The following is a 23,942-nucleotide window of genomic DNA, read 5'->3' on the forward strand; positions in this document are numbered from 1 at the left end:
CAAAAATAATTAACTTGTACATTCTTTTCTCACCATCCCATTCGTGTTTGCACAATATGTCAAAACAAATAAACATTTTTATACAACAAGTGTGAAAAGGGCTCCCTAGGAGTACCTAGGACGTGATGGGTGCCTAACACCTTCCCATTGCGTAATTTACCCCTTACCCCGATCTCTGATCTTTTTCATTAGTTTTCTACGTGTAAAACTTCTTAGGTTTTTGTTCGCTTTTTAACCAGTCCTTAGGATAAATAAAAGTGCGGTGGCGACTCGAATTCATTGTATACATTGCTTATGGTTTAATTAATAAATCATATAGCGACGAATACACCGCTACAGCTGTGTGATTATAGTCAGATGGAGCACGACCATGACAAATGCCGTATTTGCTCTGTCAATAGATTGGGTTGCCGCCAAGTGCGCAGAGAGCTTCAAGAGCTGTTGGATGATGGTACTATTGAGATTCTTCAAAACAGAAATGTTGATGAAGATGAACCAGAAGTAAATGTGATTTCTCCAGTGTTCAAGATTCCTGAGCCTGTTGTCATCCGTTATGATGGTAGCAAGCCGGAGGTCTCTCCTTCTTTGGTAATCAAGCCTGCAGGCCCTGTGCCTTATTCTTCAGATAGAGCTATTCCCTTCCGCTATAATCCAGTTACTGTGGAAGATGGGAAAGAAGTGTCGTTGCCTTCAACTTTCGTGGTAAATATTGCTGATGTGAGCGGGTTGACCCGTAGTGGTCGTGTGTTTTCTGCACCCCCGAAGCCTCATGTTGTTTCTGATTCTGCTGAGCGTCCGGTTGGGACTGCGGTGAATGTTCCGAACCCGGCACCTGTTGTAACACCCAGAATATTGTTAGATTAATTTAAATATTATTTTAATATGATTATTTGAAGGTAAAATGAATTATTAAATAATATTGGGAATTATTATTATTATTATAGATGTTATTTATTTTAATAATAATTAAATAAATAAAATAAATGGAATATGAAGAGTGGAAGGGTAAAAGTGGAAATGGATAAAAGAGGCCAAGGTGAGAACTCAGAGTGTTTTCACGTATTTTTGCCTCAGAGTCAGAGAAAGGGAGAAACGCTGAAGAGAAAGAGAAGGAAGAGGAAAAGGCCAAAGATTGCTCAGAACTTCCTTCAATCCAAGAGGTAAGGGGTCTGAACCTTATTAAACGATAATATGCGAGCAAATTCATGATATATGTTGGATTGTTGATGGATTTTGGGGATTTTAGGGAGATTGGGCAAGTTTGGGGTTTTGATGGAAATTCTCCGATCTGTGAGTTTTGTTGAGTTATATGCTTAGAAGCCCGCGCGTCCACTGTTTCCGCACTTAAAATCTTATTTATGCACATAACAGCCAAATGACGTTCGCCATTATGCCTTTGGCGCTCGCCATTTGGGCTTTTTTCCAGAATAAGAGCGTTTAACGCTAATGGCGTTCGCCATTAGCCTAATGGCGTTCGCCATTAGCCTAATGGCGTTCGCCATATCAGTTTGACGGACAGTTTTTCCAGAATAAGAGCGTTTAACGCTAATGGCGTTCGCCATTAGCCTAATGGCGTTCGCCATATCAGTTTGACGGACAGCTTTCGCGTTTTAAACTCCCAGATGTGATATCGTTGTAATGTTGTTGTTGTTTTGTTGAGTTGTATGTCATGCTATAATGATGATGATAACATGACTATATGATGCTGTTGTTGCTATGTTGATTATGATGCATGTTTGGTGTGCATGCATTCATGAAAGGCCAATGCCTAGTGATGAACGAACTGAGTTCCAATGATGTTGTTGACTCCGGGCTTGTGGAGAGGCTTGGTTCCTTGCGGGGAACTCGGATTCTATGGTGATGAATCTGGGAGTGGTGACCCTGTAGTTGGTCACAAAATGGGTATACCGAGTCGTGTTGAGTCATGCATGGGTGTGTGCATTGCATTTGATATGTTGTTTGTTGATGTTCATGAGTATGTTGATTATGATGATTATGATGAGCTGTGTTGGCATATGTGAAATATAATTATGTTTATATTTCTGTCGTTATATTATTATTTAATAATGTAATTCTCACCCCTTCTGCATGTGTTTATGTTCATCTATGATGAGCAATGTGCAGATAAAGAGGAGTAGCTATTGTTGAGGTTTGAAGAATAAGTGTAGAGTTATTCTACAGAGTCGAGTCAAATGCTCTGGTCATGTGACACCGGGGTTATGGGATTCGATAGATAATTGGTTATTATTTACGTTGTTTATGATGACTAATATGTTGAGATGTTTTGTTGAGATAATGTTGAAACATTATTATGAATTGTTATATGATGAATGATAATATTTGTGTTGTTGTCCGCTGCGAAGTTTTAATAAAATAAATAATATGTTTTATGTTGTGATGCGATAAGTGTTATGTTGTAAGAAATGTAAACTCTTCTACATGTTGTACTCTGATAATCTATTTAAATATGTCGTTTGGGTAGAAGGGTGTTACATTAGTGGTATCAGAGCATAGTCAGTCCAGTCGAGTCATAATGTGATGTTTTCCCTGTTGGTCGATTAGTGTAAATGACACTGTCGATATTTAACGGTGGTGGTTGTGTTGTGCAGAGTATGGCTGGAGAAAATGACCGTGCGATTGCTGAGGCTTTGGCTGCTATGGCGCAGGCTATGCAGGCGCAGCAGAATCCGCCGGTCGACGAGTTTAAGAATTTGGGAAGGTTTCTGAAGAATAACCCTCCTACATTCAAAGGGCGCTATGATCCAGATGGTGCTCAGATTTGGCTGAGGGAAATTGAGAAGATTTTCCGGGTGATGACGTGTACTGAAGCACAGAAGGTGCAGTTTGGTACGCATATGTTATCTGAAGAGGCTGAAAACTGGTGGGATAACACTCGCCAGAGAATTGAAGTACCAGGTGCTGAGATGACTTGGGAAAGGTTCAAGACGGTCTTTCTGGAGAAATATTTTCCTGCTGATGTGCGATGTAAGAAGGAGATGGAATTTCTAGAACTGAAGCAGGGTAACATGTCTGTTGCTGATTACGCTTCGAAGTTTGAGGAGCTGGTGCAGTATTGTCCTCATTATAATGATGCTGATGCTGAGGAATCCAAGTGTGTCAAGTTTGAGAACGGGTTGCGTCCCGAGATCAAACAAGGCATTGGTTACCAGGAGATTCGTAGGTTTCCTACACTGGTTAATAAGTGCAGGATATTTGATGAAGATAGCAAGGCTAGGACTGCTCATTACAAGAGTCTTAGTGAGAAGAAGAATAAGGATCGTGGTAGTCCTTATGCATCTCCGAATGGTAAAGGTAAGCAGAAAGTGGTAGATGAGAAGAAGCCAAGTGGGGGAGGATCTCCCATAGCTGGTAAATGTTTCAAGTGTGGCGAGCCAGGCCACCGTGCTGATAGCTGTACCAAGAAAGTGCTGAGATGTTTCCGATGCGGTCAGGCTGGTCATAGAGTTACTGAATGTAAGGATGCTGGTCCGACATGTTTTAATTGTGGCGAGAAAGGCCATATCAGTTCGCAGTGCTCGAAACCGAAGAAGGCGGCTACTGCAGCTCATACTACTGGTAGGGTGTTTGCTCTGAGTGGGGCTGAAGCTCCTAAAGAAGATAATCTGATTAAAGGTACTTGCTTGATTAATAATGTTGAATTGCTTGCTATTGTTGACACTGGTGCTACTCATTCGTTTATTTCGTATGAGTGTGCGACCAGGATTGGTGTGATTATGTCGTCCCTAGGCGGAAGTATGGTGATAGATACTCCTGCTAATGGTTCTGTGAAGACTTCTGTTGTCTGTCGAGGTTGTCATTTGACGATCTTTGAGAGAGAGTTCGTGATTGATTTGGTGTGCTTACCCTTGCACCAAATTGATATTATTCTGGGAATGAATTGGCTAGAATTCTATGGCGTGTTTATCAACTGCTATAGGAAGACGGTGCGGTTTTCTGAAGTTGGTGAGAATGATGAGGCAAGATTTCTATCTGCTAGGCAGGTGGGGGATTTTGTGAAAGATGAAGCTCAGATATTCGCTTTATTTGCGTCTCTGCAAGCGGATAAGAAAGTGGTGAGTGTAGATTTGCCTGTTGTCTGTGAATTTCAGGATGTGTTTCCGGAGGATGTAAGTGATTTACCTCCAGAACGTGAAGTCGAATTTGCCATTGACTTAGTACCAGGTACGAGTCCAGTGTCGATGTCTCCTTATAGAATGTCGGCAACTGAATTAGTTGAATTGAAGAAGCAACTTGAAGAATTGCTTGAGAAGAAGTTTGTGCGTCCAAGTGTTTCTCCTTGGGGTGCACCAGTATTGTTAGTGAAGAAGAAAGAAGGTACGATGAGGTTGTGTGTCGATTATCGGCAGTTGAATAAGGTGACTATCAAGAATCGGTATCCATTGCCGAGGATTGATGATTTGATGGACCAGTTGGTTGGAGCTCATGTTTTCAGTAAGATTGATTTGCGGTCGGGTTATCATCAGATCCGAGTGAAGTCAGATGATATTGCGAAGACTGCTTTCCGTACGAGGTATGGTCATTATGAATACACTGTGATGCCGTTCGGTGTGTCTAATGCTCCAGGTGTGTTTATGGAATATATGAATCGTATATTTCATCCGTACCTTGATAATTTTGTTGTGGTGTTCATAGATGATATATTGATATATTCTAAGACGGAAGAAGAGCATGCAGGACATCTGAGAATTGTTTTGCAGGTGTTAAGAGAAAAGAAATTATATGCAAAGTTATCTAAATGTGAGTTCTGGTTGAAGGAAGTGAGTTTCCTTGGCCATGTGATTTCGAGTGGTGGGATTTCTGTTGATCCTGCTAAAGTTGATGCTGTATTACAGTGGGAGACTCCGAAGTCTGCTACTGAGATACGCAGTTTTCTGGGGTTAGCTGGTTATTATCGCAGATTTATTGAGGGCTTCTCTAAGTTGGCATTGTCGTTGACGCAGTTGACTAAGAAGGGTCAAGTGTATGTGTGGGATGCAGCTTGTGAAGCGAGTTTTGTTGAGTTGAAGAGGCGGTTGACCAGTGCTCCAGTGTTGATCTTGCCTAATCCTAGTGAGTCCTTCGTTGTTTATTGTGATGCTTCTTTGATGGGTCTTGGTGGTGTTTTGATGCAGAATGGTAAAGTTGTAGCTTATGCTTCTAGACAGTTGAAAGTTCATGAGAGGAATTATCCTACGCATGATCTAGAACTTGCAGCTGTTGTATTTGTGTTGAAAATGTGGAGGCATTATCTGTATGGTTCCAGATTCGAAGTGTTCAGTGATCACAAGAGTCTGAAGTATCTGTTTGATCAGAAAGAGTTAAATATGAGGCAGAGAAGGTGGTTAGAATTACTGAAGGATTTTGACTTTGAATTGAGTTATCATCCCGGTAAGGCTAATGTAGTTGCAGATGCGCTGAGTAGAAAGTCTCTACATATGTCTATGATGATGGTTCGGGAGCTTGAGTTAATTGAACAGTTCCGTGATATGAGTTTGGGTTGTGAAGTTTCCGCTGATAGTGTAAAGTTGGGTATGCTGAAGTTGACTAGTGAAATTCTGGAAGATATTCGGAATGGTCAGCAAGTTGATGTCGCTCTAGTTGATCATATTACTATGGTTAACCATGGTAATGGTGGTAATTTTGAGATTGATGAGAATGGCATCCTGCGATTTAAAGGTAGAGTTTGTGTTCCTGAGGTGTCTGAATTGAAAAAGAGTATTCTTGAAGAGGGCCATAGGAGTGGATTGAGTATCCATCCAGGTGCAACTAAAATGTATCAAGATTTGAAGAAGTTGTTTTGGTGGGCTGGTATGAAAAGAGATGTTGCTAAGTTTGTGTATGCCTGTTTGACTTGTCAGAAGTCAAAGATTGAACATCAGAAACCGGCAGGTATGATGCAACCTTTGAAGATTCCTGAATGGAAGTGGGATAGCATTTCCATGGATTTTGTGACGGGATTGCCGAGGACGGTGAAAGGTAATGATTCTATTTGGGTGATTGTGGATCGATTGACTAAGTCGGCGCATTTCTTGCCGATGAAGATTAATCACTCTTTAGAGAAGTTGGCAGAGTTGTATATTGAGGAGATAGTGAGGCTGCATGGTATTCCATCCAGTATTGTGTCTGATAGAGATCCCAGATTTACTTCTAGATTTTGGGAAAGTTTGCAGAAAGCGTTGGGGACTAAGTTGAGATTGAGTTCAGCTTATCATCCTCAGACTGATGGTCAGACTGAAAGAACTATCCAATCCTTGGAGGATTTGTTGAGAGCTTGTGTGTTGGAGCAGAGTGGTTCTTGGGATAGTTATTTGCCATTGGTGGAGTTTACTTATAATAATAGTTTTCATGCTAGTATCGGTATGGCTCCATATGAAGCATTGTATGGTAGGAGGTGTAGAACTCCATTGTGTTGGTATGAATCAGGTGAGAGTGTTGTACTCGGACCTGAGATTGTGCAGCAGACGACTGAAAGGGTTAAGATGATTCAGGAGAAAATGAAGATTTCTCAGAGTCGTCAGAAGAGTTATCATGATAAGAGGAGAAAGGCACTTGAGTTCCAAGAGGGAGATCATGTGTTCTTGAGAGTTACTCCGACGACAGGTGTGGGTAGAGCTTTAAAGTCTAAAAAGCTTACTCCGAGGTTTGTGGGTCCGTATCAGATTTTGAAGAGGGTTGGGGAAGTGGCGTATCGGATAGCTTTACCGCCGTCGCTTTCTAATCTGCATGATGTGTTTCATGTATCTCAGTTGAGAAAATATATTGCGGATCCTTCGCATGTTGTTCAGTTGGATGATATCCAGGTGAGGGATAATTTGACCGTTGAGGTGTTGCCAATTCGGATAGATGACCGAGAAGAGAAGACCCTGAGAGGTAAGAAGATTGCTCTAGTGAAAGTTGTTTGGGGAGGTCCAGCTGGTGAGAGCTTGACTTGGGAGCGTGAAGATCAGATGAAGGAGTCGTATCCGGCTCTATTTGCTTGAGGTATGTTTTCGAGGACGAAAACTTCTAAAGTGGGGGAGAGTTGTAACACCCAGAATATTGTTAGATTAATTTAAATATTATTTTAATATGATTATTTGAAGGTAAAATGAATTATTAAATAATATTGGGAATTATTATTATTATTATAGATGTTATTTATTTTAATAATAATTAAATAAATAAAATAAATGGAATATGAAGAGTGGAAGGGTAAAAGTGGAAATGGATAAAAGAGGCCAAGGTGAGAACTCAGAGTGTTTTCACGTATTTTTGCCTCAGAGTCAGAGAAAGGGAGAAACGCTGAAGAGAAAGAGAAGGAAGAGGAAAAGGCCAAAGATTGCTCAGAACTTCCTTCAATCCAAAGAGGTAAGGGGTCTGAACCTTATTAAACGATAATATGCGAGCAAATTCATGATATATGTTGGATTGTTGATGGATTTTGGGGATTTTAGGGAGATTGGGCAAGTTTGGGGTTTTGATGGAAATTCTCCGATCTGTGAGTTTTGTTGAGTTATATGCTTAGAAGCCCGCGCGTCCACTATTTCCGCACTTAAAATCTTATTTATGCACATAACAGCCAAATGACGTTCGCCATTATGCCTTTGGCGCTCGCCATTTGGGCTTTTTTCCAGAATAAGAGCGTTTAACGCTAATGGCGTTCGCCATTAGCCTAATGGCGTTCGCCATATCAGTTTGACGGACAGTTTTTCCAAAATAAGAGCGTTTAACGCTAATGGCGTTCGCCATTAGCCTAATGGCGTTCGCCATATCAGTTTGACGGACAGCTTTCGCGTTTTAAACTCCCAGATGTGATAACGTTGTAATGTTGTTGTTGTTTTGTTGAGTTGTATGTCATGCTATTAATGATGATGATAACATGACTATATGATGCTGTTGTTGCTATGTTGATTATGATGCATGTTTGGTGTGCATGCATTCATGAAAGGCCGATGCCTAGTGATGAACGGACTGAGTTCCAATGATGTTGTTGACTCCGGGCTTGTGGAGAGGCTTGGTTCCTTGCGGGGAACTCGGATTCTATGGTGATGAATCTGGGAGTGGTGACCCTGTAGTTGGTCACAAAATGGGTATACCGAGTCGTGTTGAGTCATGCATGGGTGTGTGCATTGCATTTGATATGTTGTTTTGTTGATGTTCATGAGTATGTTGATTATGATGATTATGATGAGTTGTGTTGGCATATGTGAAATATAATTATGTTTATATTTCTGTCGTTATATTATTATTTAATAATGTAATTCTCACCCCTTCTGCATGTGTTTATGTTCATCTATGATGAGCAATATGCAGATAAAGAGGAGTAGCTATTGTTGAGGTTTGAAGAATAAGTGTAGAGTTATTCTACAGAGTCGAGTCAAATGCTCTGGTCATGTGACACCGGGGTTATGGGATTCGATAGATAATTGGTTATTATTTACGTTGTTTATGATGACTAATATGTTGAGATGTTTTGTTGAGATAATGTTGAAACATTATTATGAATTGTTATATGATGAATGATAATATTTGTGTTGTTGTCCGCTGCGAAGTTTTAATAAAATAAATAATATGTTTTATGTTGTGATGCGATAAGTGTTATGTTGTAAGAAATGTAAACTCTTCTACATGTTGTACTCTGATAATCTATTTAAATATGTCGTTTGGGTAGAAGGGTGTTACACCTGTTGCCAAACCCTCCTCGGTACAAAAGACTCCTACTTCTTCTGTTGGCTCGAGTGGCATTGTGAATGAAGAATGTGATGAGATGCTGAGGCTCATCAAGAAGAGTGAGTAGAACGTTGTAGACCAGCTTCTACAAACACCATCCAAGATTTCCGTGCTATCTTTGCTTCTGAATTCAGAACCCCATAGGGAGGCTCTGCAGAAAGTTTTGGATCTGGCTTATGTCGATCATGACGTCACTATTGAACAGTTTGACAGTATTGTTGCAAACATCACTGCTTGCAACACTTTGAGTTTATGTGACGCTGATCTCCCTGAGGAGGGATAAGACCACAACATGGCTTTACATATTTCCATGAACTGCAAGAACGACGCCATGTCCAACGTGCTGGTGGACACTGGGTCATCTTTAAATGTATTGCCAAAGACCACTCTTTCTAGATTGTCATATCAAGGGCCTCCCATGAGGCAAAGTGGTGTTGTTGTGAAAGCTTTCGATGGGTCGCGTAAGACTGTGATTGGGGAAGTTGATCTCCCAATCAAGATTGGACCAAGTGATTTCCAAGTTACCTTCCAGGTTATGGATATCCACCCATCTTATAGTTGTCTCCTTGGTAGACCATGGATTCACGAAGCTGGCACCGTGACATCCACCCTACACCAGAAGCTGAAATTCGTCAAGAATAAGAAACTGGTCGTGGTAGGGGGAGCAAAGGCTCTCCTGGTTAGCCACTTGTCTTCTTTCTCATATATTGATGCTGAGGATGAAGTTGGAACGCCTTTCTAAGCTTTATCTATTGCTGAGCCGATTGAGAAGAAGTCTCCTTCATTTGCTTCCTATCGTGATGCGAAACTGGCCATTGAATATGGTGCAGTCGCTGGTTTGGGGAAAATGATTGAGCTTGAAGACAACAAATCTCGGGCTGGCATTGGCTATTCTTCTGGGGCATTCAATAAGCAAGGGCTATTCAAGAGTGGAGGTTTCATCCATGATGATCGAGCTGAGGAAGTTGCTGCTATTCTGGAAGAGGATGCAGAGGATTTGAGCAACTTCGTTATCCCTGGCGGTATCTGCCAGAATTGGGTCGTTGTGGATGTTCCTACGGTCATTCATAAGTCAGCGTAATTTGTTCACTTTGTTTCAAAACCCTTCTCCCATGCCAAAAGGAGAAGTGATGACATTGTTGGCAGCATTTATACAATGATATTTCATTCAATTAATACATTGTTAAACATTTGTTTTTCCATTTGTTTTCACTTTTTGCTTTTGCATGAAATCGGTGATCACAAAAAAAAACCCTAAAAACAAGAATAAAAGCAATCTTTTTCATCTGCATAATGGTTTGCTTGTTTAAATTCTAAAGTTTTTATTACCCAAAATCATTATGCAGGTTGATTCTAAAACCCATTGAACATAATGATCCAATGTCATCTCCCAATTTTGAATTCCCTGTATTTGAGGCAGAGGAAGATGATGTTGAAGAGATTCCTGATGAGATTACCCGTCTCCTTGAGCACGAGAAGAAGATCATTCAGCCGCATCTCAAAGATCTGGAAACAGTCAACTTGGGGTCTGAAGATTGTGTTCGTATGGTGAAGATTGGGGCACTTCTTGAAGAGTCTGTCAAGAAGGGGTTGATCAGTTTGCTACGAGAATATTCAGATATCCTTGCTTGGTCGTATGAAGACATGCCGGGTCTAGATACAGATATTGTGCAACATTTCCTGCCTTTGAAGCCTGAGTGTGTGCCTGTGAAGCAGAAGCTCAGAAGAACTCATCCAGATATGGCAGTGAAGATCAAAGAGGAAGTTCAGAAGCCAATTGATGCAGGGTTTCTGGTGACTTCTACATATCCTCTATGGGTGGCCAATATTGTGCATGTGCCTAAGAAGGACGGAAAAGTCCGTATGTGTGTTGATTACAGAGATTTGAATAAGGCTAGTCCTAAAGATGATTTTCCTCTACCACACATTGACATGTTGGTAGACAATACAGCTAAATTCAAAGTCTTTTCGTTTATGGACGGATTTTCCGGATATAACCAGATCAAGATGGCACCCGAAGATATGGAGAAGACAACATTCATCACACCTTGGGGAACATTCTGTTATCGAGTGATGCCCTTCGGTCTGAAGAACGCCGGAGCCACGTATCAACATGCTATGACTACCTTGTTTCATGATATGATGCACAAGGAGATAGAGGTCTATGTTGATGATATGATTGCTAAGTCCCGAACGGAAGTTGAACATGTTGAGCATTTGTTGAAGCTTTTTCAGTGTTTGAGGAAGTTCAGACTTCGCCTAAATCCGAACAAATGTACATTTGGAGTCCGTTCTGGCAAGTTGTTGGGTTTTGTAGTCAGCGAAAGAGGTATTGAGGTTGATCCTGCCAAGGTCAAAGCAATACAAGAGATGTCTGCACCCAAAACTAAGAAGCAAGTCCGAGGTTTTCTTGGCCGCTTGAACTATATTTCCAAGTTTATATCCCACATGACTGCCACATGTGCGCCGATATTCAAGCTCGTCCGGAAAGATCAATCTTATGATTGGACCGAGGATTGCCAGAAAGCTTTCGATAGTATCAAAGAATATCTGTCTGAACCTCCGATCTTGTCTCCGCCTGTAGAAGGAAGACCCTTGATCATGTATCTGACAGTTCTTGAAGACTCGATGGGTTGTGTACTCGGTCAACAAGACGAATCAGGGAAGAAAGAATCTGCTATCTACTACCTCAGTAAGAAGTTTACTGATTGTGAGTCTCGATACTCTATGCTTGAGAAGACGTGTTGTGCTTTGGCTTGGGTTGCTAAGCGTTTGCGCCAGTACATGATAAATCATACAACTTGGTTGATATCCAGAATGGATCCGATCAAGTATATTTTCAAAAAGCCTGCTCTAACCGGGAGGATTGCCCGTTGGCAGATGTTGTTGTCTGAGTATGATATCGAGTATCGAGCTCAGAAAGCTATCAAAGGTAGTATCTTGGCTGACCATTTAGCGCACCAGCCGATTGAAGATCATCAGTCTGTTCAGTACGACTTCCCAAATGAGGAGATTCTGTATTTGAAAATGAAAGATTGTGATGAGCCTACACTTGATGAAGGTCCGGAACCTGGTTCCAGATGGACGATGGTGTTTGATGGCGCTGTAAATCAGTATGGAAATGGAATTGGGGAAGTAATCATTACTCCTCATGGCACGCATATTCCTTTCACAGCAAGGCTAACTTTCAAATGCACGAATAACATGGCTGAGTATGAGGCCTGTATTATGGGATTAGAAGAATGTATTGATTTGAGAATCAAACATCTTGATGTGTATGGTGATTCGGCCCTGGTTGTCAATCAGATAAAGGGTGAGTAGGAGACGAATCAGCGAGGTCTCATTCCGTATAGAGATTATGCGAGGAGGATTTCAACATTCTTTACAGAAGTTGACTTTCATCATATTCCTCGTGAAGATAATCGGATGGCAGATGCGCTTGCTACGCTTGCTTCCATGATTGTGGTCAAATATTGGAATGAAGTTCCTAATATTACCGTGATGCGCTTGGATAGACCAGCTCACGTGTTTGCAGTTGAAGAAGTGGATGATGATAAGCCTTGGTATTTTGATATCAAGAATTTCCTCCAGAACCAGGTCTACCCTCCTGGGGCATCTGTGAAAGATAGGAAAACTTTGAGAAGGTTGTCAGGCAGTTTCTACCTCAGTGGTGAAGTGCTATACAAGAGAAATTTTGACATGGTTTTGCTCAGATGCGTGGATAGACACGAAGTAAACCTTTTGATGACTGAGGTCCATGAGGGTTAATTTGGTACTCATTCCAATGGACATACCATGGCTAGAAAGATGCTGAGAGCAGGCTACTATTGGCTGACAATGGAGTCTGACTGCTGCAAATATGTGAAGAAATGCCACAAGTGTCAGACTTACGCGGATAAGATTCATGTTCCTCCGACACTCCTGAATGTGATTTCATCACCATGGCCTTTCTCTATGTGGGGAATTGACACGATCGGCATGATAGAACCGAAAGCGTCCAATGGACACAGGTTTATTCTCGTAGCAATTGATTACTTCACCAAATGGGTTGAAGCCGCTTCGTATGCGAATGTGACCAGGCAGGTGGTTGTGAAGTTTATCAAGAACCAACTGATTTGCCGTTATGGTGTGCCAGATAAGATCATTACTGATAATGGATCTAATCTGAATAATAAGATGATGGAAGAGTTGTGCGCTGAATTCAAGATTGCACACCATAGTTCCTCTCCTTATAGACCAAATATGAATGGGGCTGTTGAAGCTGCTAACAAGAATATCAAGAAGATTATCCAGAAGATGGTTGTTACGTACAAAGATTGGCATGAGATGCTGCCATTTGCTTTGCATGGATATCGTACATCTGTCCGCACTTCAACAGGAGCAACCCCTTTTTCTCTTGTTTACGGCATGGAGGTTGTGCTCCCATTAGAGGTGGAGATCCCATCAATGAGAGTCTTGATGGAAGCCAAGTTGACTGATGCTGAATGGATTCAGAGTCGTTATGACCAGCTGAATTTGATTGAAGAGAAGCGATTAACTGCCATGTGCCATGGTCAGTTATATCAGCAGAGAATGAAGAAAGCATTCCATAAGAAGGTCAAGCCTCGTGTGTTCCGAGAAGGCGACCTCGTGCTCAAGAAAGTCTTGTCTTTCGCGCCCGATTTTAGGGGCAAGTGGACCCCAAACTATGAAGGTCCATATGTTGTTAAGAGAGCCTTTTCAGGCGGTGCTTTGATGCTTACAACTATGGATGGGGAGGATTTCACTCGTCCTGTGAATTCAGATGCAGTCAAGAAATACTTTGCCTAAAAAAAAATATAAAATAAAAACAGAATAGCTCGCTAAGTTGAATACTCGAAAGGGCGACTTAGGCAAAAATGAGCGTCTTGGTGGAGAACCCGAAAGGGCGATCCAGGCAAAAATTAGAGACTTGGAAAAAAGAGAATATTTGCATCCCGCTAGATTGAGTACCTCACCCTGGGGCAATCTAGGCAAAAATTAGGGATTTGGCAAGTAACTGCATCCTGACAAGACTTTCTGTTCCACAACTGTCTTTTCGTCAGAGATTCTCGATTCGTCGTCGACTGAAGCTTCAAATACATCGAAATTCAAATTGGTAGAGAAAGGATCATTATGTTAAATGTAGCCCTCTTCCAATATATATCACTGATTTCAAATTTGTACAGATCTATGGAGTCTTGCCATTTGCAGGCTACCATTCCATCAAATAAATTTGAGCTTTTATCCAATTATTTGCACTCTTATTTGTTTCAATTCAACAAATGTTTTGCATGTGTTAATTGATAAAATGTCATTGTTTAAACAAATAAATTTTTCAAATTGTTGTTTTAAACAAAGTGAACATTCACAATGATGAAAGGATACTTAAGAATTTCTCAGTGCTCTCCCAAGGGTGGCATGATCTCCAACAGGGTAAGACATTAGTTCATATTCCTGGCATGGTTGTATCCTCTTTATCCAGATTGTTGATTGGGGTTGTTCCCCAAGCAGAGCTTCTGTTGAGATTTTGTTCCTCAAGTAGAGTGTTTGTTGAGAACTCCATAGTCCTCTCCAACATTGTTCTCTCCCCAGCATGGGTGTTTTCCTTTTGGAAGATTCGGTAGTTGGTGGGTTGATATCCCGGTACTTCGGCTGTTTCCTCAGTATAGTCGCCAGCGGAGTGTTGGCATAATGTACTTCATTTATGCTATCTTTCCCCATCAGAGCGTTTGTTGAGGTTTTTACCTCCTATCCCTTCAGCAGAGCAGTGATTATTTCCTTCTCAGCAGCTTGGTAGTTTCCTCCTGGGAGGTTCAACATTTGGTGGTTGATCCCCAGCTCTCCTCCTCATCCCCAGTGGAGCCACCAGTAGATTTGTGGTATGATGGATTGTATCTGTGATGTTTCCCTACAGAATCCCCGCTAGAGTCGGTATCCCCAGTTGGGTCGGTTGGTGATCTATCATCTTTAGATTTGGGTGATTTCCTAATTCTTTTGATCCCTAGTAGAGTGGCTTGTTGCAGAATCTACTCGTGTGATCTATTTCCTCTCAGTGGGTTTATCCCCAACGGAGTGGCTGACAGTATCCCCAGTAGAGTTGCTTGTGCGGCTAGATTCTACTTGTGTGCCTTGTTCCCTTCAGCAGTTCTTGTTTGTGCAGTGAACTCTTGTTTCCCAGTTGATGTTGAGGATCCCCCTGCAGAAATCTCGGGATTTCTCCTTTTCCCCAACAGATTTGCTTTTGTGGCAGTTCCTGCCTGGTGTGAGCTTCTGTTCCCCAGTTGGGTTGATTGTAGATCCATCACTCAGAGATTTTGTGATTTCCTTGATATCTCTGATCTTTCGCTTTCTGGTAGATCTTTGCTTTTCAGCATGTAGATCTCCAGCAGATTGGCTTTCCAGTAGGATTTCTTTGGATTTTTCCTCTGGAAGTGTATTACCGGGCGTTTGATTCCTGGGCCTGTTTGTGTTAGATATGTCTGTTTTGTCAGCATTCATCAAACATAAATTACGCATATTCATGCATATTTTCAACATTCAGATATTCATGATTGCATTTTTTTGCCATATATCTTTTGTTTGTTGTCTCCTGCTAACGGTGATATAGATCTCTCTAGTAGAGCTTCCCAAGCAGATGTCGGGTGTCTAATCTCTCAATATAGAGTCAGCCCCATAAGCAGAAAGTGTCTGTCTTTCCTTCTGCAATTCCCCACTGAGATATATCCTCGTGGATGACGGTTTTTTTTTCCGTTTCCTCCCAACACATATATTGGGATGGATCTTCCTATTGAGTTATATCCTCATTAGGACGAGCTTTGATTTAGTTTGCCTTTTTGGTTTGATCCTGAACTGGCATTTTTTCAACTGTCTCTTGTGCTTCCCAGTGGAATAAATGAATGAATTGCCCAGTAACCGGCAATAATTCTTTTTTATCCCCCAGCGGAGTTTGGCCTCTACCCAGTAACCGATAGTTGTAAGTCCTATGTTTCCTTTCCCTCTTGACGGAATTGGTGGTTATATACCTTTTATATTCCTCAGGAGAGTTGTTGGTTTTCTACCTAGTACCCGGTAGTTGTAAATCCTGTATACCTTTGTTCCCTTTTGTGGAATAGGTATTTGTGAACATTTTTGTTCCTCGGCAAGAGTCGATTGGTTTTCTACCCAGTATTCGGTAGTCGTAAATCCTTTTTTCTTGCTCCTCAGCAGTTGGTGGTTTGTTATAAACCCTATTTTGTTTCCCGTGCGGATTTTTGATTCTTTCATTCCCCACGTGGAGAGTTGTTGGTTTTCTACCATGTGTTCGGTAGTTATAAATCCTACTTTTTATCCCCTAACAGAGGTGACCTTTGTGGTTCGTTCTGGTTGATGGTGGACTTTGTGGTCTTCTACCCAGCATTCGGTAGTTGTAAATCCTAATTTCTCTCCTTTGCAGAGTTAACCTTGTTGTTCATCCTAACCAATGATGGTTACTCTTTGTGGTTATCTTCATCCAGTATTCGATGTTGATATTTCCGCTTTCTTCTGGGTAATTTCCGTTTGCTAGCAGTTGTATCCCCAGTAGATCTTTCCTTGTGGGTAATTGCCAGATGCTAGCAATTTTTATCCTCAATGGGTCCTTTCACCGTATGCCAGTGATTTGTTCCCTGACTCATTGATGTTTATCAATGTATCCCTAGTGAGTTTCTCTTTCATTTACCCTTTTGCTTGGTAATGATTGTTTGCTCCCTTTGATCGCTCGTCTTTATATACCTAGTTTGGTATCCCGATGCCTTTCTTTTCGGTTGATTTATCCTTTATTAACCCAGTAACCGGTTGTGGATAATCTTCCATGCGAGTATGTTATCCACGTTCTGACGGTAATGGATAATATATCTCATGCACTCTTCAGCCGAAGCCTGTTGTGTTTCCCCAGTCGAGTAAGATTCATATTCCTTTGTGGAATCGAATATTTGATATGTCTCTTGGATAATTGCCGGATGCTTGCAATTTATCCCCTGTGAGTTATCTTTCGTATACCCTGTTGGTGTTGGTATCGATCGTCTCTCTTTTCGGTTGGTCACCTATTATATACCCAGTAACCGGTATCCCTGGTGTTCCTTCCATGCGAGTATATTATCTACGTTCTGACGATAATAGATAATATATCTCATGCGAGTATATTATCCACGTTCTGACGGTAATGGATATTATATCTCATGCGCTCTTTGAGTTTTTTTCCCCAGCTGAGTAAGATTCGTTTTCCCGTTGCGGAATCGAATGTCCATCCTGTAAGTCGATTTGCTTTTTTCAAGCCCTCCTTTCGGATGATGAGTGTTTTGGCATATATACCAATTCACGCTTTGGTCGGCCACCTATTATATACCCAGTAACCGGTATCTCTGGTGTGCCTTCCTTTCTGCTCCCTATTATGAGCTTGGTCCCCTGTGGAGTCAGATTTTCCTGAGTTGATGTACCTTTTTCAGGTCTTTCTCAGATGTTTGGTTGATTGATATCTCTCACCCTTATACCGGTCTTAGATATTCATTCTTCCTGAGCTTGCTGTTCTTTCACCCTTATACCGGTGTTTAGATCACATGTCTCTTTGAGTTTGTTACCCAGTAGCCGGTAACACCTCATCTTGCAGTTTTTTCTCCAGGAGAGTCTCCTTGTTAGACATCCCCAGTGGAGTTCCTGTTGTGATTTTTACCCTTTTGCTGTATTGGCGGTTTCCCCAATATATGCAGTTTTCCCCGGCAGGGAGATTCTTTGAGAATCTTTCCCCAGTCCGAGTCCGGATTTTCATCCGAAGTATCCTTTGTGGATAGCTTGAGTCAGCTTGAGTCTTTCCAATGGATGTGTCTTCCTTTGGAATTCTTCTTCTCCCCGGTGAGGTCTCTAGTCCAGTCGTGTCTTGTTCGCGCAGTGTTAGTTTCCCCTAATTCAAAGTCGTGTCCTGCTCACGCATTTCTTTTTCTTTATCCCCACGAGAGTCTTGTTAGAGTCTCTGTTCCTGGTGAGTGTATTACTCTGATGGATCGTCTTTTCTTTGTGGACCGGTATTCCCCACAGAGGTTGTTTCTTTTGCATGCATACATCTGCATCATGAGGTCTCTTAGGGACCAAAATTTGTCTTATCACTGTTATTTAAGCCCATTCTACCGCGTCGAGATGAAGATTTTAACCTTCACTTCTCCGGCTAGAATGACCTTAAATAGGGGCATCTATAAGACCCCAATTTTGCCCCTAAGATCCCTCATGGCTTCATATCATATCATTGCATTGCCTCAAGGATCATTGGACACCTTGCATCCTTCCCTATGGGGGGGTTATCTTCTTGAGAGTGATTCTTGATCACCAATCATTCCTTGCATTTGTACATCATTGCTTTTCTTTTTTTTTTCACTAACCAAAAGTACAAAAATATGTCATTTAACCTTTGTCTTGCAAATGAAGCAATCAACAGGTCAAGGAAATCAAAGGCATTCATTGAGCAATAGATGGTGGCCATTCTTGAGAATTTGGACCCCACAATCATTCACAAGAGTTCATATGAGCTATGATGTCATTTTGAAGCAAAATCCCAAGTGGTAGAGGCTTGAATTTCATGAGAACATTCCCAAGTCATCTGAAGACCTAGAAGGTCAACTGCCAAGTCAACTGTGGATTTGGAGGTGGGAAGTGACTAGAAATACTTCATTCATATTCAAACAAGTCTCATTTGACATTTCAAACACTCACATTGAAGAATTTGAGGTCCAGTCAAAAATTTCCAAAAATAGCAAGTGACCTATAATTTGAACTTTCCAAGAATGGAAAGATTTTGGACCAACTTCAACTCAATATTACATCATCAAGAAAGCTTCAAATGAAATTTTGTTGAACATGAAAGTTGTAGATCTTTCTCTCCCATTTCCAAAAAGTCCAAGATCATCAATTTCTCATGTGTGGTTAAGGAGATATGATCGAAACATGGAAAAGTATGCTTGAAGATTCAAATGGCCATAACTTTTCAACCAAAGCTCCAAAATGAGTGGCTCTTTTTGCATTTTTCTCCTCTTGACCTCTAATTTCAAAATCATGCATCACATTACATGAATTATCATCACATAATCACTTGTTAATCCATGGTCTTTTTGGAGGGAAATCACAAAATTCAAAATTTGTGCATTGCTTGAACTTTTTGCCATTGCCATTGGTTTCAAAATTGGATTTTAAGTGAAAATAAACCAAATTCGTGCACTGTTCACACATGCATTCCATGCATAGAGGTGAAAAACCAATTTGCACATACACCTTAAAACTTGATTAATCTCATTAGCATTTGGCTTAAGCATGATTTAAACATAATTAGCAAGGCATATATAAAGAAAAACCTAACTGTTTTCAGGATTAACATTCATTTTTCAGATCTAGATCAAAATTCTTCAAACTTTTCTCTCAATTTTTTTTGCAATTTCTTCAAACAAATGCACATTCCATTGCTTGATTCTTGATCCTGAGGTGTTGTTGAGTAAGTTTGGACGTGGAACCAAGAGAGACAGTGCCATATTGAAGCATACACAAAGCTTGAAGCATCCATGGAAGTTCAAAAATCTGGTGGATTCGTGTGCAATTAAGCTTCAATTTCTCCTTCAATCATCCATACAAGCATCATAGAGGAACATTTGAGCTATCACAAGCCTTGAATCAAGCCAAATCTAGATCTGCTCTTCAAGAGGTCATGAATCGATTCTCTTAATTCTCAAATCTATTATGATGTTGTTATAGATCTCTTTATGCTGGTTATTCTGAGCTTTGAACCATGAATTTTCATGCAATATTGACTGAGTTAGGCTAGGTTAAAGTTTCATGTATGAATGTTGTTTGGTTCGATTTGATCTTGATACTTGGAATTAAGCTTAGCTATGCATGGATTCGTGATCTCCTTTGAATGTACAACATGTTAGTGTGCTTAATTGTGATTTCTGGAGAAAATGTTCTTGATGCATGAAGAACATGCTACTGTTCATGTGCTGCGCGATGAAGAAGATGAGTTTCAACATTTGGCCACACTTTTGATCCTTTTGGAAACAGTTTTCTGCATTTGCATGTGTTAGTTTTGGGTTTAACATGTACTGGTCCACGTGTGAGTCCACACAGCACATCCATTGGTCTGTATCGTTTTGACTTGCACGCGTCAGCTTTGACTAGGCCACGTCAATAAGTGAAACGATGCGTTTTGCACCTTGGCGCGTTTCACATTTGAACTCACACCGAGTTCATTCCTTGGCTGCAGCGAAAATCAAATGCCTTCACATTTTATCCATTTTCCCTCCATATTTCCAATACTATGCTTCATGTGTTTTTTTAATTTTTCTCATCTTTAAAAATTCATATCAATTTGAAAACTCATCCAAAAATTACCAGGTTTTTTGCATTGTGGTCTTTATTCTCTCTAGTTTTTTATCATCATGATTTTACAAGTTGTGCTTGGCTGGATAATTTTTTGTGCTAGAATGATTGAACATGTGTCCTTATTTGACCTTACCTTGGTTATCATGTTGTGAAATGCTTGATTCTTATCCAATGACTGTGAAATTTTGCATGATGAAACTAGATACACTGCTTGACATTTTCGTTTTGATTTGGCATTTTTATCAATTACCAATTCTGTTTTATGATTGTGCTAAGTTGGTGTGACAATTTGTGTCACACCTTTTGATGTTCAACTTGTATGATGAGTTTGCCATGCCAAATGTTGTCCTATGCTTCTGACTTTTTGTGTGATGCATGTTATGAATGTCTTGATTGATCATGAATTTTCTCAGAATTATTTGAATTATTTCTGATTTGATTTTCATTTTTCATTCTGGTTGATCACATTTGAGCTTTAAAATTGCCTTGAACTTCACTTGATCATGAAATGCATTTGGTTAATGATTTTGATATGAGACCTTTTGGAATGTGTCAAGATGTGATTGAAGTTGATTCATGTTAAATTTCAGCTCCTGTTTTAATTTTTTTTTCTCCATCTTTGACCCTAGGCTTTGACCCAGTAGTTTGTGGCTTACATTTGAGCTTTGATTTCAGGTTGAACATCCAAGTTACATAATTGATGATGCTTCTTCACTTGAGCATTGATGTTTGCCTTTGATTACTAATTTTTGTGTGTTTTGTAGGTTGATGTTGACTCATTTGAGTTTGACTTTTGGCTTACACATTTTGTACATTGGGATTGTTTGTTGCTTATTGACTGTTGTTTGATTGTCTGAGTATTATACTGATTTGTTTAGTGTTTCCGCAGGTACTTAGGTTGCTTTAAGTTCATTTGAACTTTGCTTTGCTTGGTTGCTTAACCACTTAGGTATAATCTCTCTTCTTCATGTAGTCTGGAAGACCTACTGTTATTGGTAGGCACCTGTCTGAAGTCCTCCTTAAGAGGCAATGTTTGTGATTGTTTAATTTTGTGCCAAGCAGGAAAAGTCCTCTTATGAGGCAATTGGCAGATAAAAGAGATGTGTGATCCATCTCCTACTACTCAATGTGTCTTTCACCTTGCTCACACAATGTGTTGATGCATTGTGAATAATAACCCAAGATCTTATAGAGTCAATCATTTGTGGAGAAGAGTTCCAACTTTATGAACTCCCACACTTTCCATTGTTTAGAGCTCTCCCAGGCCAGGGATAAGAGCTATGAGGCACACCCCTCATCTCCATTTCATCTGCTTCACCCTAACTCTCAATGTTAGGGTTAAGAGCACAATTACCCCATTCCAGTTGGCTGTAAAGCCTAACCTTGCTTGAGCCTAATTGATTGTATATAGTGTGTGCTAATTGACTTGTTGATTACTTATTTGATTCATCTGTCCATGTTTGCTTATGTGTGCCTTTGTGAATTTATCTTCATTACTTGTATATCATTTCATAATCATTGTTCATATCTTTGTGACACTTTCTTTGTCCATTGAGGAGGCAAGTGTAAGTCCATTTATTGGCAGTTGTTTCCTATGATCTGGTAGGAGTTAGGACTAAGACCATTGATTGGCATCCTTTCCTTGGAGTCGAGTGTAAGACCATTTATTGGCAACTTGTTTCCTCTTGCTTATTGCATTCTTTGTTTTGTTTTGTGAGGAGTCAATTGTAAGTCCATTTATTGGCAGTTGTTTCCTATGATCATTCCTGTGAGACTAGTATAAGTCCATTGATTGGCATTTGGTATCATTATTTCCTTTTGTTTTAAGAGACTAGTATAAGTCCATTGATTGGCATCTGGTATCCATGTTTTGTTTTAGGAGATTGGTGTAAGTCCATTGATTGGCATCTGGTATCCATTTGTGTTTGTGAGACTAGTATAAGTCCATTGATTGGCATCTGGTATCATTGTTTTATTTTGTTTTGTGAGATTGGAATAAGTCCATTGATTGGCATCTGGTATCCATTTGCTTTGTTCATCTGTTATTTGCATTGTTGCCTATTCCAAAGGAATCACTTGAATCATCTACATATGATCTCAAGAGGTGAACATCTAAGAAGTTTTACTTCCTCACCCTCCCATCTTTTGTTTCTTTAAACCTCCATTTGCATGTTAATCCAAGCCTGAAAAATATTGTGCAAACATTTTCAATTCTTTTCAAATTAGAAACCTAGGCCTTAAGCCTCTGATTTTTCAAACTTCATTTTCATAAATACTTCTTTTGAATTGAATTCTAATCATACTTTGACCATCTTTTGTGAATAATCCTAATTGGTCAATTTCACTCACTCAATTGTTTTGTGGCTTTGTCCATCCTTGATAAGTTTTCATACATTAGCCATAGGTTTGATTTATCCCAGTTGGTTGATGTTAATCTCACCTTTTGTCCTTAGTGATTGAATTGTAAGACTTCCCTGCTTATTATAGGGTTAACCCCTCACTAGCAAGTTGAAGCTTTTCTCACACGGTGGACTTGTGGTTGTATAGGTTGAGTTTTCTCCCGTGGATAACGAAAGACCTTAGGGCTTTTGTTTTAAAATCAATTCACTTACTTTTGGAAATCTTTTAGCCGAACTACGAGGTTTTGATCCTGTAAAGGTACGTAGGCAATGGTTATCCATCCAAACACAAAAAATAATAACTTGTACATTCTTATCTCATCCCTTCAATCATGTTTGCACAATAAATATTTCATAAACAAATAACATTTCGTACAACAAGTTGTGAAAAGGGCTCCCTAGGAGTACCTAGGACGTTTTGGGTGCCTAACACCTTCCCATTGCGTAATTAACCCCTTACCCAGATCTCTGATCTTTTCATTGGTTTTCTATGTGTATAAAACTTCTTAGGCTTTTGTTCGCTTTTTAGCCATTCCTTTGGATAAATAAAAGTGCGGTGGCGACTCGATTCTTTGTATGCTTTGCTTTTGATTTAATCAATAAATCATAAAGTGACGAATAAACTGCTACAGAAATTCAAGCCTATGGGTTCAAGCCCTCCTTTCGGATGATGAGTGTTTTGGCATATATACCAATTCACGCTTTGGTCGGCCACCTATTATATACCCAGTAACCGGTATCTCTGGTGTTCCTTCCTTTCTGCTCCCTGTTATGACCTTGGTCCCCTGTGGAGTCAGATTTTCCTGAGTTTATGTACCTTTTTCAGGTCTTTCTCAGATGTTTGGTTGATTGATATCTCTCACCCTTATACCGGTCTTAGATATTCATTCTTCCTGAGCTTGCTGTTCTTTCACCCTTATACCGGTGTTTAGATCACATGTCTCTTTGAGTTTGTTACCCAGTAGCCGGTAACACCTCATCTCGCAGTTTTTTCTCCAGGAGAGTCTCCTTGTTAGACATCCCCAGTGGAGTTCCTGTTGTGATTTTTACCCTTTTGCTGTATTGGCGGTTTCCCCAATATATGCAGTTTTCCCCGGCAGGGAGATTCTTTGAGAATCTTTCCCCAGTCCGAGTCCGGATTTTCATCCGAAGTATCCTTTGTGGATAGCTTGAGTCAGCTTGAGTCTTTCCAATGGATGTGTCTTTCTTTGGAATTCTTCTTCTCCCCGGTGAGGTCTCTAGTCCAGTCGTGTCTTGTTCGCGCAGTGTCAGTTTCCCCTAATTCAAAGTCGTGTCCTGCTCACGCATTTCTTTTTCTTTATCCCCACGAGAGTCTTGTTAGAGTCTCTGTTCCTGATGAGTGTATTACTCCGATGGATCGTCTTTTCTTTGTGGACCGGTATTCCCCACAGAGGTTGTTTCTTTTGCATGCATACATCTGCATCATGAGGTCTCTTAGGG

Source organism: Lathyrus oleraceus, chromosome 5 (assembly GCF_024323335.1).
Source record: "Lathyrus oleraceus cultivar Zhongwan6 chromosome 5, CAAS_Psat_ZW6_1.0, whole genome shotgun sequence".
NCBI classification, from domain to species: domain Eukaryota; kingdom Viridiplantae; phylum Streptophyta; class Magnoliopsida; order Fabales; family Fabaceae; genus Lathyrus; species Lathyrus oleraceus.